Raw genomic sequence first — 16,064 nt, forward strand, 5'->3', positions numbered from 1 at the left:
TTTTGTAGACGTTTTTCTTAGCTAGAATGTTTCACAGTTAAGCTCGAGTAACTATAACCGGTTTTAAAGGAAGCATTTACACCAAAAAAGAAAATACATTCCAGTAAGTGAGTCAAGAGAAGCTTCTCTCTTGATCTTGTACTTCGAACTTGAATCACTTGCTGTTTCTATTATAAATTTCAATCGTATGTACACATCGTTCAAATATGTTCGAATACTCTGAAAGATTTATTATAAATATAAATGAAAAAATTGAACTAATTTGTTTCATCTACTATACAGCGTATATCTACACATGTTTCATCTATACACGTATGTATAACTTTTATGGATTATTTGCTATATGATATTTCAGTCTTATTTTTAGCTACGCTGTAATGTTTGACAATGTTTGAACGCTAAAATGCAGAACACTGTACATTATAATAAATATTCTACTTTAGGTATTTTAGATATTTTACATATTCTATGCATTGTATGCATTCTTGCAACTTCCAATTTCCCATAAATACATAAAATATATAAAAACCCGTTAGAACTAGAACAGTATTATAAGAATTTTAATTGTATATTCAAAATGTATATTTCAGTTAATTATATATATATTTAAATTAATAAATTCAATGAATAAAAGCAATATTTAATATTATTTTATAGACTTAAAAAAATTGTACATTTAACTTATTAGGAAATACACGATTCGTTAATGAATACGCAGATTTTTGGCATAGTTGTTTGAAACAATGTCAATTTTCTTTATGTTAGTTTAAAAGAATCTTTTTTATTTGATTTACAATTTAGAAAATTAATCAAACCGAAGATAAAAGACTTTTCAATTAACAAAATAATTCAATTAACTTCGATAATTGTGATTAATTTTATAATTTTATTAACTTTTAAAAATTGACTATTCCGTATATTCTATTGTAGATACACTACCTACCATGTATTCTATTGCAGACACACTATTGTAAATTGTTGGATATATAATTCAATTTCATTAAAAGTTTCAATAGCTACGATTGACGAATGTTCTTTTGCTATTAATTTTCTGCATTTTCAAGTTTCATATCTCTAATAAATAACTAATAAAACATATCTAAATAAATAACTAATGTTAATGATATAATATAGCTAGAAATATATATTTCAATTATTATAAAATTTTAATAATAAAGACAAATTTAAAATCATTCTGCGGAATCTTCAACCACTTTCCTTTTATCAATATTTATTAACTGTTTTATATAGCAATAATTTAAAGTTTTTAAATATACGATAGTATACATGATGATAAATAATAAAATATGCAATTACAAATTCTTCTATCTTTTGTGTTCTTCTCGGTTTTTAAAAATAGAATTATGTATTTATTATAGTCATCTACTTTTGTACTTTATATTTTCAATGTAATAACTTATTATATTTTAGAATAAAGTAATTTATTGCATTCTGTTACTTTAAAATGAGCTGGAACACATTTCAACAGTTTTTAAAAATTGTTGAAATTTTTTTAAAAATGTAAAATATAAATATGCATATTCTTATATTAAGTAAGTTATATCACATCACTAGCAATTTCGAAATACTGTATTCAATCTTCACTCGTTTTATTTCTATGTAGAAGCAAAAGTGATGAATGCTTATTCGTAACACAAAATCCGAATGTTTCTCGAGTTAATAAAATGTAATTATTGATCGAAAATACTAGACTTCAATTGTTTATAATCAACATTATCACAATAGAACTCCGTTTATATGAATGTCCAAGAGACAAATAATTTATATTCATAGGAATCCATTGAATCTCTTCTTTTTGTAGTATTTTTCGTTCTTATAGTATCTTTCGCAGTTCAGGTTCAAATAAATAGATTTAATCAGCAAGAGCTCGTTTAATTAATATCGATTAAAATTTGATTCAAATAAATAAAGTTTTATTGTATCAACATTCCCATTACTTATTGGTTGGTATTGACGCCTGATGCAAGGTTTTTTGTCAATATTCAATTTTAATCCCTCAGTATTGATAGGAGACGATCAATGATATTGTCAATATTATTCATCGTGTGCTAAATTCTTTATATTCAGTTAAAACATTTAGGTCAATATCATTCGTTAAATTTTGCCTTATTGTTGAGTCGCACTGCTCGTTGCGAGGTCGATGTTGCGCGTCTTACTATATACAGTTTCATTGAGATAGAACTGGGAATGAATCTGATACAGTAGATATATTTAATTAAAAAGTTATATTTCGAGGCTTTTTTACAGCAAACGTACAATAATCAGCTAATAGTTCGTTCAAAAGTTTGTTTTACTAAGTATTTATAAGATTCGAAAATCAGAAGTTAGCGACGATCAATCAAATTTGATTTGTTTCCGAGTTGTTGCGACCGAAATTTTCAAGGGATAGTAAGTATAATATATATGATGATATGTACTTGTACGAATATACGATTTGTTTGCACGAGATATAGCAGCCAACGGTTGGAGCAAGCTTCAATATCTATCTTTAATTGTCATCAACAGATTAAAGAAGGAGAAATTTGATTTACTACACTGTTATAATACCATTGAAATGTGTTAAATTTAATTTAATTTAAATTTATTATTGTATTTAATTATTATTATTTTAATTACTATTTGTTTAATCTAAATTTATTAAATTTAAAATATCATTAATTTTTTATGTGTAAGTATATTTTTGCAGTTGTCCATAGGAAAACTGAGTCCGTTCTAGATTTTCAAAAAATATAAAAAAAATTTAGCATTACTTATTGGAATCTTTACAATACAATCAGTTTTTAAATCAAATCTTTAAAAGATTTTCAGGAACAATAAAAAAGATTCGAAAAATTCATGAATGAAATTTCGCTTAGGACAAACCAGAATATTTGCAATATTTTGTTATATAAGTTCAAACTTGCAAAAGATATCATGAAAGTTGTTGAACTTTAATAAATGTAAATTGGTTAACAGATATAAATATAAGATTCAAAAAATAATCTTTTATTATTATTTATAAAATAAACATTAGATTTAAAGATTATTCAGAAAATAAATTAAGAATAAAATTAGAAAGTGCAATGTACAATAATTTTTTAAGAAATGTGTGAGATAATAAGTAGCGTTTTAAATTAAAATGAATTATTTGTCATTATATTATTCCCATTATTTGTCAATTATTTTAAATGGGAAAGTAAAGAAAATAGACAAATAAAATCCGTATAAATTAGATATAGAAAGCAAAGAATTATGTTCTAATATTTCAATTGTCAAATACACTTTAGATATAAAGTGTTCCAGTTTTCCATGTATTTCATTATCTACAAAATGCAATTAACTTTTGATAGTGTAAATAAAATAAAATGACACAAATTATATTTACATGTTTGTATGATTATTGCTCATGAATATCTGAAAATTTTGTTCAATCTGTAAGTATCAATACTTGAACTTAATAAAAATGTGCAAATTAATAATGAATTAATAATAATTAAAAGCAACACTCACTTTATCTTTTACATTATTTCTTACACTTCATTCTTTATCTATACATATAAATTCAAGAATATTTTGATATTATATTTATATTATCATGTAATTGATTTATCAATTACAAACGTTATTATTTTTATATTTTGGTTTTCAAAAAATAATTAATATTCATAAACATCACAAATTAATATATATATATTAACATCAACAATATTATAAATTAAAATAGTAACCTAAACCAAATCAAAATTTAATTAATATCATATTATAATATCATAACATACAATATAATAATATAATGTTCATATACATAATATTCTACAGGAAATATAAATTAAAGATTAATCTAAAGTTTTTTCTTAAGAATTAAAAAATTAAAAAGTAAAATAAAAAAAATTAAAATATTGAAATGATTATTAACTATCCAGAATAATATCTACAATGATTTTAGAGAAAACAATATGTCATATAGTATACCATGTATATTTTACCAAAATATATAAGATGCATATGTATATTAATTCTAAAGAATCGTTTTTGAAATGATGTTAGCTCCAAAGCAAAAATGATTTCTTTATGATTCTCACTATTGACGTATGACTACTAAAAATAGTTCTCTTCCTGCATACATTTGCTTGAACAATTAGTGTTTTTGTATGTATATGTATGTATGTATGTTCATGTATACATGTAGATCAATGTATTCAATAAATTGCGTGTGTCTTTTTTAAATCGATCATCACAATCTTTGAATATTTGAACATTTAAGCAAGTTCTAGCTTATTTTCATACTTAATTAATTTAAAAAACTAATTTGATCTGTTCTAATAAATAAATCTTTCAGTGAAATCACACATAAAAGTATATATTTCGTTGAATTCATCTTGTTATATTAAAGTGAGCAGTATCATTTCAGAAAAATAACATTGAAGTAACATTGAAATTAAGATACTTTTTTTATAATAAACAAATTAATACTTTTTTTGTACTTCAATATATAGTTTTATTAAAACAAAAATAAAAATTACATACAAAAAAAATAAACGTCGAAATTATTTATTTTTTATCATTTTTCGTCATATTAATATTTGCTATGGTTAATTAAAATGAGATAATCTATATAGTGTATGTATAATGTATGTAAAATAATTTTACATAATTAGAAATTTGACAGTTAAACAATATATGCATTATATTAAATTAAATTATGTTTGTTATTTTTATAAAGTAAATAATATTGTGTATCATAAAGAATATTTCTGAATAATATATATACTTTTATACTTTTTCTGAGTAATACAACTGATATTTTTTAAAATTGTTTTTATGAAATCTATTATATGTCATGTTTTTTTGTCAAATTTATCTTATTAGAAAACTAAATTTAGTACTTGAGAACTTAGTATTGTAAGAATAAGGAATGAATATTAAAATTAAAAATATTAAGAAAACTAATATTAATATTAAGAATAAAAATTTTTTATTTTGAAACAAAATATGTACTCTAAAAATAAAAAGAAATAATATTATTAACAATTGTATGTACAATATATATATATGTTGCGTTATATATTAACATATGATATCAATGTGAAAAAAATGGAAATTTAAACAATTTTTATGAACTTCGTTACTTTCTAAAATAAAGTTAATTACTTTAATTAATTTTAAACAATAATGTCACTTCAAGATGTGATATAAAAATTAACGAGATCAATAAAAATAATACTTTATAAATGTCGATGTGTTATACCGTGATAATATTGATATAGCCATTGTTATCTTGCAAGGTGTTAACATATATATGAGTATCGTTCAATGTTCAACTACCATGTGTTCATTTTTTGTTCTATAAATTAATTAACAACGTAATAGATCATTTTATTCTAAGAAAAGTATAAATACAATTGAAATGTTTTTTTCAATAATAATAACTGGCGATTCAAAATGATACAAATTGAAAAATTACCTAAATTGAATACACTATAATTAAATTTCGATAGAATATAATTGAAGTTTGATAGAAGGTTTAAAATATTGTTCGGGAAGAAACAAAGTTTTTAACAAAGCAAACACATGTTATTATTAGTGCATGATATGTATAAATTCATGCTACCAAGATAATATATTCCTTTTTTTTTTACAAATGCGTCAGGGAATTGTTATCTGTGTATGTTGTAATCTAAACATGAAAGTCATTTTTGGACTTTGAGTCAATGAATTTCAAGATAAAATAGTTTGCTATATTTTCATAATAATTAAGTTTTCAATAAACTTGTAAACAAAAATTTGTTACTTAGACCAACAGTAACTTTATTTTTTAAATTGATTTCTTTTCTTTTACAGTTTAAAATAAAAAATGTTTTAATATTAATATTATATTATTTTTTAATTCTTTGAATGTTTCATACTAGAGTACCTAGTGTTATAAATAATCTTATAATCAATAATGAAATAATTAGTTTTCTTATTAGAGGTTCAAAGAGAATAATATATTGCAATATATTACAATAAATATGTCAAAAGTTATGTTTAAAGATGAATTTATTCTTAATTTGCAATATGCAATATTTCAATATTAAATTTTTAGGCTTTTGGTAATTTTAAACATTGAAATGGTTAATGTTAATATCAATATCATTTATTACATATTTTAATATCATATTATATTTGAAAATGTCATGTGTGTAAAAGGTTAATCAACAATTTCTTAATAACAAAATCACAATGGAAAGACTTCGAATTGCCGAGAAACATTAATTTTAAAAATTAATATAATTTAATTTTATATATTTAAATTTATTATTATTTAATATATTAATTTTGGTAATAATATAAATAAATTATATATAAATATTTTATCAAAATATATCTTTTTCAGACATATTACTTATTTAATAATTATATAAAAATTATTTAAATTTATCGTTAGGGTATGAACCTAAAAGTTTTAATTAGCTTATTATATAAATAATATTATAAAAAATAATTTTATATTATTAATATTTATTAATTTTATATTATTAATATTTATTAATATTTAATATTATTAATTTATTAATGTTAAGCAAAGATATAAAAATTTAGATTTACTAGGGAAAAAATATTATACGTATAAAGCTATGCAATATTTGTGTATTTCCAAAGCTACATTCCAAATAAAACTTCGACATATGGAAAATTTTTTTTCTCTGCATCGAAAGGTATGCTAGAAATTTACGTCCAATAGTAAGAGTCATCTTACACGAAATGGGCTACATCGTAGCCCTAAGGTGGACTTCAAACAGATCAGGTAAGTATATACGTGTGACGCTTTAAAAGGTGGATGCTAGGTTTAGATCGTAGAGTACCAGTTTCTTTGTTCGGGTCTCAGAAAATTTCGACGGTTAAAACCAGGTAGAGTTACCTGTCTACAAGCATAACGCAGGTGGTCCTTTTGCTTTTCCATTTCAATTTAGACAGCAAACACGCACAAAAGGGGGCTACGGCTATTTTATTCCAAAGGCAGTCTCTAAATCTCGAGATTGACATTTTTAGACAACATTCTTTCGGCCCACCTAAATAGTCGATTATGGATTCAAACCGACTATTGGAGATAGTTAAGCCAAACTTCTAAATTCAATTTTTTTGAAAACTAAGCTTCGAAAAATGAATTTTATTCGATAACTTTTCCTTATTTCTTTTATGAAAAATTACTTTATACATGCTTGTATATTATTTTCGGTATTCTGTGTAAATACTTCTGTTTTTTAAATCAGCAGTACAAGTAAAATTTGTACAATTAAAAAAAATAGTACATCACAGAATGTATACATATGTACATGCCTTTATTTTTTCATAAAATTGAAAGATTTAATTGAAAGAAGATTCGTTTAATATTTGTTCGTCGTTATGTCTCTATTTGGTTTCACGATTTTACGAAATTTAAAGAAATTATTAAGATAAATCATTAATGGGTTAATTCAAGTAGGTATATTATATTACTATAAAAAATATTCAAAATTGATTAAAAAAAAAAAAACAAAGTGCTATATGAGAGAATTTTGTTGTTGAATAAAAGTTGCAGAAAATATGTTTTCATGTTGTTACGAATAAAACAGTTTTTTTCATCAACGATCTGTAATCTGTATTTACTATTATATCTATTATTACTGGAGTAATCTGTTCTCTCTATCAGAAAGATAATACTTCTTACAAATTAAATAGAATGACATGCTTAATTTAGTCTTTCTTATCTCTAATTATTCTGAAATCTTTTTTGCCTAATTAAAACAAGAAAAAGGAAAAAACTTGTCTCTTCCACAAAACGGAAATATTGAAACATCAAAACATTGTGTTTGTCGAATAAAACAACGTTTTATGTTATAAAAAAGAATTCCGAGTCGATGTGCATTAGATAGTTATAAGGTAGTGTCCTTCGAGGAGTTGTTTCGTCGAAACATTCTCCTAGTAAGAATTACATATCGATTCAATCTGTATAACCAATTCTACGTATAACCGTAAGGTGATTTCTTGTGAAATCAATCGGCTCAAATGACACTCTCTATATAGAAAATAACATTAGATAGCGTTATTATAACATAATCCGCAATCTGGTATCGATAACAGTAAAAGTAACGATTTCATAAGAATTTACGTCGTTCAATTACGTCTCAATAAAATATCAGTATATTTATTAATTAATGATCATGTACACTCGACATCAAATTTAATCGTATTTTTTTAGATGCCTCGATCGAGATTACATTTTCCAGGTGGAACAAAAAATATAAAATAATTATTATAAGCCAAATGATTATCTTGAGGAGCATATTATATATTTTTTGATAATTATAATCATATAGTTATATTTAATAATAATACATAATGAGAAATATTAATAATTATATATAAAATTATCTGATTCATTATTAACATTCTCTTTATACAGATAAGAAATTATTTTTTCTATTTATGGCAAAATATAAATAAAGAAAAAAATCTTTTTCTACTTATGTAACTTTTTTTGTTTTCTACTTTTTTATTTGTTGATAAAATCTTGGAAACATTAGATTCTAGAACGAATTGCTGACTATGCTACTAGGCGCGTCTTTAACTTCCTCCTCCAATTTAGTTAATCGTGCTGTTCTCGTTTCACTATGCAAATATTTCTGCATGATAGTCACTTACGTAATGTGTTACTGTTGTATACGGAATAACAACTTATATGCATATATGTACGTACGTATTCTGATATATATGCACGTCGACTTTTTAAAAGTTATATTTAAAAATGATCTAAATTGTTAACATGTCACTAACAAGTTTTAAGAAAATAATTACTTCTCTTTCTCATTTATTATTAATACATTATAGATTTTTATACATTTATAGAAAATTTTAAGATTTAAAATTGCATGGAATTCACATAATATGAAAAAATATATAAATCCAAAATAAAATATGCATTTAATAAATGAAATAATATTTTACGTTTTTAATTATATCCTAAAAATATGAATTTGTATAAAAATCTACAACAGTCTAATTATTAATTATTGAAATTAAAAGGAATATTATTCACAGAATTGTAACAGAATTCCAGAACTTTATAATAATTGAATATTCAAAAGCAGCACAGTATAGTTGTAAGGTGTTTCATTTTAGTAGAGCATAACGTTCATTAGATTTCATTTCATCTTTCAGCTAGTACGTTGTTACCTCCATTTTATCACAAAATGTACATTGGTTTTTATCGTTATTGTGTCTTATCAGCACGTTTATCTTATATGTACTGATAATGTATTTGTTTTGTCTGAGACTACGCCATTGCATTTTTACATCTTTGTATCACGAATTACACCTTGTTTAAACTTGTAATTTGCACATGTAAATACCCGATGTATTTTTTTAGCATGTTTTTGACATTTTTGTTTAACTTGTAATTATATACTATAATAAAAAATTGATGCTCAAGAATATGTTTAATGAACGTTTAATACTCTTGTTGCGTAGTGTCTTTGTTAAATTATCTTCAAAGAGAGAGAGAGAAAGAAAGAGTGTGTGTGTGTGAATGAGAGAATTAAAAAAAATATATATATATATTTTAAAATTCACCGAATCGAAAATGGTTAATTTTAAGATTCAGTATCTATTAAAATGATCTCAATACTATTGTCACAAATACAATGTGAACATCTTTATTAACAATTTTTTTTAACAATTTTGGAAGAATGCAAAATAATTAAAAAATGCCAATTATGTAAAAAAAAAAAAAATGATAAAAAATGAATAAACGTTTCTACAGAACAGTATTTTTTTGATCTTTCACAACACAGTAAAACGATTAAGAAAGCGTTACAATATGAATACATATACAGTTGCTTGCAAAAAGTATATCAACTTTTTATGAATATACTATTCGTATTGTAGAAAATATTTTGAAATTTCATTAACATTGCTAAAACTTCTTTTTTTTTATTGACTATAGCGTTGAAAAGAATTAATATGATATTTTTTTATAATTTCTTTAGATGTGGATATTTTACATTATCATTTCAAAATTATGATCGTTCGCACATTCGCGAATTTTATATTGTTAAAAACAAAGGCGACCGAGCGTTCGTGAAGAATCTCGCATCGAACATTCGAGATATGCATTATACATGAATCAAACATTATATTTGATCACGCTACAAATGATTTTTCATTCATTAATTTTATATTTTTTCTTATCTGAGTTTCAAATCACGAAGAAAGTACAAAGTTTCAAATTATCGAAACTTGAAACATTTTTAGTTTTTGAGGAGTTTTGAAGTTTCGACATTTCGAGTAACCAATTCCGCAATGGAAAACTCAATATTGTAAATCATTTAACTTAAAATTAACATCCAATCACATATTTTATCTCTAAATGTTGATTATGTAATATTGAAAATAATTTTCATAAACGGAATAGAGATTTAGCTAAACAATTACATTGTGCAAATAAAGTAAAAATTAATAAATGAACAAACTTTAAATAAAGATTTAAGTTACAACTATTTCCGTGTTATAATATAATTCAAATATGTATAAGTGTTGTAAGAGAAAGACAGTTTACAACAATTTCTTAGAAGCTTTGCTTCTTATAAGAATTTTTATACTTCTTGGTATTTATAAATAAAAAAAAAGGAATGGCGTCATAAGGAAATGCGATTATTAGACAGTAATCTTTTTGAAAGCAGATACGTAAAAATGTACGTATGTACACATTATGTCAAATACTATCAATAATACGACAGTTTTTTGCTTTTTCAGTTTTTTCACTTACGATATTATAAATTACGAAATTATAAAAAATCTTATATCAATTAATATTTTTTACATCTAATTCCACGAATAAACACGATGTAATCAAATCTTCACATAGAAGATAATTCTTTCAAGATAAATCAATTTTGTTGTTTCATTTGGTCAGTTTTATTATTATTAATATCCAAAAAATTGTAAATTTTGTCGTAAAATATTTTACATAATTGTAAAAAATTATATCGTAAAATATTTTACAAACACATACAATATGTTTTAATTAGCGTCAATAAAGATAATTTTTTATGATACAATAATATTAAAAGATTATATAAAAATGTAATAATGAAATAAAAGCGATATGTAATCATCATTAAATTATGTATCAAATGTTTCGATAAGTCAAATTATTTTCAAATGATTAAATTAATACGTAATGTTAATTATATAATTTTATTTAACTTTCATAAAAAATTTAATATAAAAAGTGATGTAAATTACTTGACATAGACCTTAAATGATTATATAATAGATAATAAATGATTATATAATTGAAAGGCATTAAGAATTTATACAATTCATAAAGTCAATTTTTTGTTAAATGAATTAACAAAAACTTTTTTATCTCTGCAAAAAAATTATAATGCTGTAATACAAAACGATTTGTATCTGATTATTTTCATTAAAAATCTATTTTAAAAAAGAAAACTCGTGTAATACATACAGTAGAATCTCCATTATTCGAATACTCTAATATCCAAATATTTTATTAATTTAGTTCAACATTTTGTTACTTGAATAGAAAGAATGTTTACTTAATTTTATGTATTAAACTACTTTATATATATCGTTACATATTTTACACGTTTTCTTATAATTGTAAAAAGAATTCACCAAAATATAAGATACTTAAATTTTATTAAAAACAACAGTATAAGAGATATCAAAAAGAACGTGTAAGATATTACATTTATTATGTTTAATTCCGTGATAAATTAACGTTTCATTTATAAATGACGAAAACGTAGACTCAATTTCTGAAAAAATTATGTTTACAGCACATGAAGTGTGTCTGTCGTTGAAACATTTAAGGTATTCAGAGAAGATAATTTGAAGCACAAAAAGAATAGTTACTTATGCTAAAAAAGTTAGGAAATTTAATAATAAAAAGAAAGAGAAGGAAAGAAAATTTAGCATTCTTTAAATATCAAAATGAATTAGCAATTTTCTTAATCTCCATTTGGATATTCAATTTAACATTAAAGAAATGATTTTATTATCCGAAAATTCCATTAACCGAATACCTTTATTTCCCCATTAATTTGGATATATATTCCAAAAAAACCTTTTAATATATAAGCATTTTTTACACATTTGCAAATTAATTGCGTAGTGTTAAATTTAACTGTGACAGTAGTTTTCATCAATGTTACATATGTATGTAATATTTCGCAAAATTGTTCATCGATGATTAATGAAACATGAACTTTTAAACATGTACCACTTAAAAATTCCACTTTCCATGATTCAAAAGTATCGTGTTTATAGTTGGAAGAAAAAGCAAAGAGAGGGGAAAAAAAGGAGATAATCGAAGCATCTGGCGAACCGGCTCTTCCACTTGGTATGTATTCATTCAGGGACCAAGAACGATCGTTCCACTGAAAATATCAGCAGGAGAATGAAATTATGGAGCATACAATAGCTGGATTTCATCTGTACTTATTGTTAAATTGTATAAGTATGTTAGTCGTGTTTAGAAATTGTGTTTCATATATCTTTTACCAAGTACAGTTATTTATGTATCGTACTTTATTGGAGCAAAATAAATGCAGTGTTCAGTGATTTGAGCATAAAATTTTTACAATGTATTATATTAATTTTTTTTATTTTACTTAATTATGCGTTATATTAATTTTTTTTATTGTATATTAAATCAATTGAAATATGACATATTATTATTATGTATATGTGATACACATAAAATAATATATAGAGAGTGATTCGCGTAACTTGCATACCTGAAATAACTTTTTAATTATGCGTCTAATGAAAAATTGTTAAAATTGTTAATATAAAAGTATGTTTGTACAATACACTTGTATTTACACTTGTGTTTGTAAATATACAGGTTTCAAGGTTTTAAGGGAGGTAAAATATGGCGTATCAATTTTTTTCTGTGTGTTAAGGGATTCGAAATTTTCATTAGTCTTAAACCTAATAGTTAAGGAGATATTTTACAATAATTTGTGGGCTAATACTTTTTCTTCGATTTAAGATGAAAAAAATATATAGTTTAATTTAAAAAAATATAGGTGACCTTGAAAATTTCGAAACTCCTCAACACACACACAAATTAATATGCCATATTTTGCCTCCCTTAAAACCATACAACTTTTGTATAGAAACAATTTTTCATTAGCATAATTAAAATGTTATTTCAGGTGTGCAAGTTACGTGAATCACGCTGTAGTTTCTACTTCAAAATGATATATTTCAAAGAATATAGTATAATCTGAAAATTAGTCATATAAATATTTCAAACACTCATAAATCTAATTAATCGAATTAGTCATTTTCCTTGAATAATCACTTTTAGTAATAGTATTTATTAGTAACAGCATTTCCATTGTTTTAAATTATATTTCTTTTATCTTCTTTCTTCTTGAATAATTATATCAAAATCATTATTTATATAAAATTTAAATATTTTCAATATTACAAATTATACAAATTATAAATAAAATTAATTTGATAAAAAAATTGAAATTTTGTGTTCTGTTTAATGAACCAAAATTATTTATATAAAATTTAAATATTTTCAATATTACAAATTATACAAATTATAAATAAAATTAATTTGATAAAAAAATTGAAATTTTGTGTTCTGTTTAATGAACCAAAATTATTTATATAAAATTTAAATATTTTCAATATTACAAATTATACAAATTATAAATAAAATTAATTTGATAAAAAAATTGAAATTTTGTGTTCTGTTTAATAAACCAAATTTTATTTAACAATATTTACGAAGATGTATGCACGTATTGTAATTCCACATAAAATAACAAATTTTATATTAACAAGGACAAACAATCAAAACATCGTAAAATACATTGTGAAATTATATCATTCTATAAAATAAGAGAGAAATATAGTGTAACACAATTAAGAAATCTATATTAACTTAATGAATCTATACTTTTTGAAATTTCGTTTGCTTGCCATACAAGAAATTCTAATGAACTATAGTTTCGCATTGCAATATAAAAATTAGGAAATAGTAATTGTAATCAATAGATTATTAAATATTAATGTAGTAACATAGAATAATAATAAATAAAAAACTAAATTAAATTAAAAAAAAAAAAAATAAGAAACGTAAATGTATATTCTAGGAGTTCTAAAAGCAATAAAAATTAAATTTTATTCTATTATCAATTACTGTCATTATATCAAAGTCAAAACATAAGATAAAAGGAATATTCCTTTCTTTCAATTACGTCCAATCACTTCTAGGTAATAAAATTTTGAACTTTTTAAAGATAAACATTGTTGACGAAAAAATCTAACAAATCAATATATTATGACTTTATTTTATTTATGTTCATAAAAATCTTGGTCACTAATATTTTAACAAAAAATGTAACTTCAAATAAATAAATAAATAAAAAAGATTCATAATAAAAATATTAGAAATATTTTTAGCCATCATATAACTTTTTCAGTTTAAATTTGGACAGAGTCGTAAAAGCTACTAAAAATATAAATTAATTATTTAAATGTCAGAACAGTGCAGTGTTTATTCGTGAAATTCAAGAGTAGTAATTTTTCATTAGAAAACATCAAGAGGAAGGCCAGAGGAAAATTCCATCGACAATAGTGTTTTAAGATAGATTATTGCGAATAATCCAATACAAACAGTAACGGAGATAGTATTTCAACTGAAAGTAAGTCATTCGACAATTATTTCCGATTTAATTCAAACGGAGAATAAAGGAAACGGACTAACCGATTTAATGGAGATAGCCACCTCATTATTTCAATGAAATAAAAAGACCATTTTTAAAACTCTTTCTTTTATATCGCAACGATAAACAGAAACATTCGTGACAATAGCTTGGAAAAGATGAATACGCATATAAAACATATATATGTATGTCGAAACGTATGCTTTGTCCAAAGAAGATAATGGTGACTGTGTTATGATCAACGGACAGGTTTTATTCAATTCTTATTTATAACAACAGTAAAATATTTATAACACTGTTAAAAATTTCGTATTAATTTAAATTTATATAGTAGAAGTTCATTAATTCTTCTTTTTGTTAGTGATTTTTCATTCATATAAATGGATTCAATCAATACAAATTTATCCAAACAGGTTTTGACTGAAATTTGGTTCAAACAAACGAAATTCATATAAACTATAAACGAAATTCTAGTATATGTAAATAAAAATAAAATAAATACATGCTACACTGAAAATATGAATAATGACATAGTGGGTGAAACGAATCGTTAATCATTAATTAATTAAGAGAGAGTATGAACTGGTAAAAAAATTAAAAATATTCATATTAAAATTTTAAGGATTATTATGAAAATTCGTTATAATATTTTTCGTTAATTTTGTAATCAAAATTTAATTTCATATTTTGAAATAGAAAGACTTTAAAAAGAGTATAGAATAGAAAGAAATGACAAAAAATTTAAATTTTACAACTGATGATTTTTTTAAATTTAAAATAATGAGAAAATGAAATATTAAAAATTTAGTATCAATTATATCGGCAATTGTTTTTACAAATATCAAATCATGCATCATAAAGTTTAAACGTTATATTTAATTGTTTGACTAACAATTATAACGTACTGTTTTCATTAATAATTTATTTATTTGATGCAAATGAACAAAAATAAACAATAAACAAAGTAAACAATAAATAAACCGCAAAATCTTAAATTGTTTAAAAAGTAAAAAAAATAAATTTGATGAAATGTATTAAAATATAATTTTAACATTTTTAAAACTAAAAAAAATGTTTCCTCAAACAGTTTCATTTAAAGCACGCAAAATATATATTTGTGAAATAATTCATATAAAAATTACGTATATTAAAATTTGGTAATAAAATATTTGTTGAAAAATAAATGAAGATATGCATTTACATCGTTCTCATACATTACTTAGATATATAATATTAAGTAGAAAGATGTAAAATATAAGACAAAATATATAAAAATTATAAATAAAAAATCTAAAAATTATATACAGACAAGTAGAAAAATATAAAATT

General features: G+C 22.7%; 1 protein-coding gene across 4 annotated transcripts in view; it reads right to left on the minus strand.

Moving 5' to 3' along the window:
• The window catches only part of LOC122531825 (extracellular matrix protein 2), a 32,123-nt gene that overhangs the window by 7,479 nt on the left and 8,580 nt on the right, over positions 1–16,064 (minus strand). The gene's annotated exons all lie outside the window — the stretch shown is intronic.

The sequence above is a fragment of the Frieseomelitta varia genome, unplaced genomic scaffold (genome assembly GCF_011392965.1).
Source record: "Frieseomelitta varia isolate USP_RPSP 00005682 unplaced genomic scaffold, Fvar_1.2 scaffold_418, whole genome shotgun sequence".
NCBI classification, from domain to species: Eukaryota; Metazoa; Arthropoda; class Insecta; order Hymenoptera; family Apidae; genus Frieseomelitta; species Frieseomelitta varia.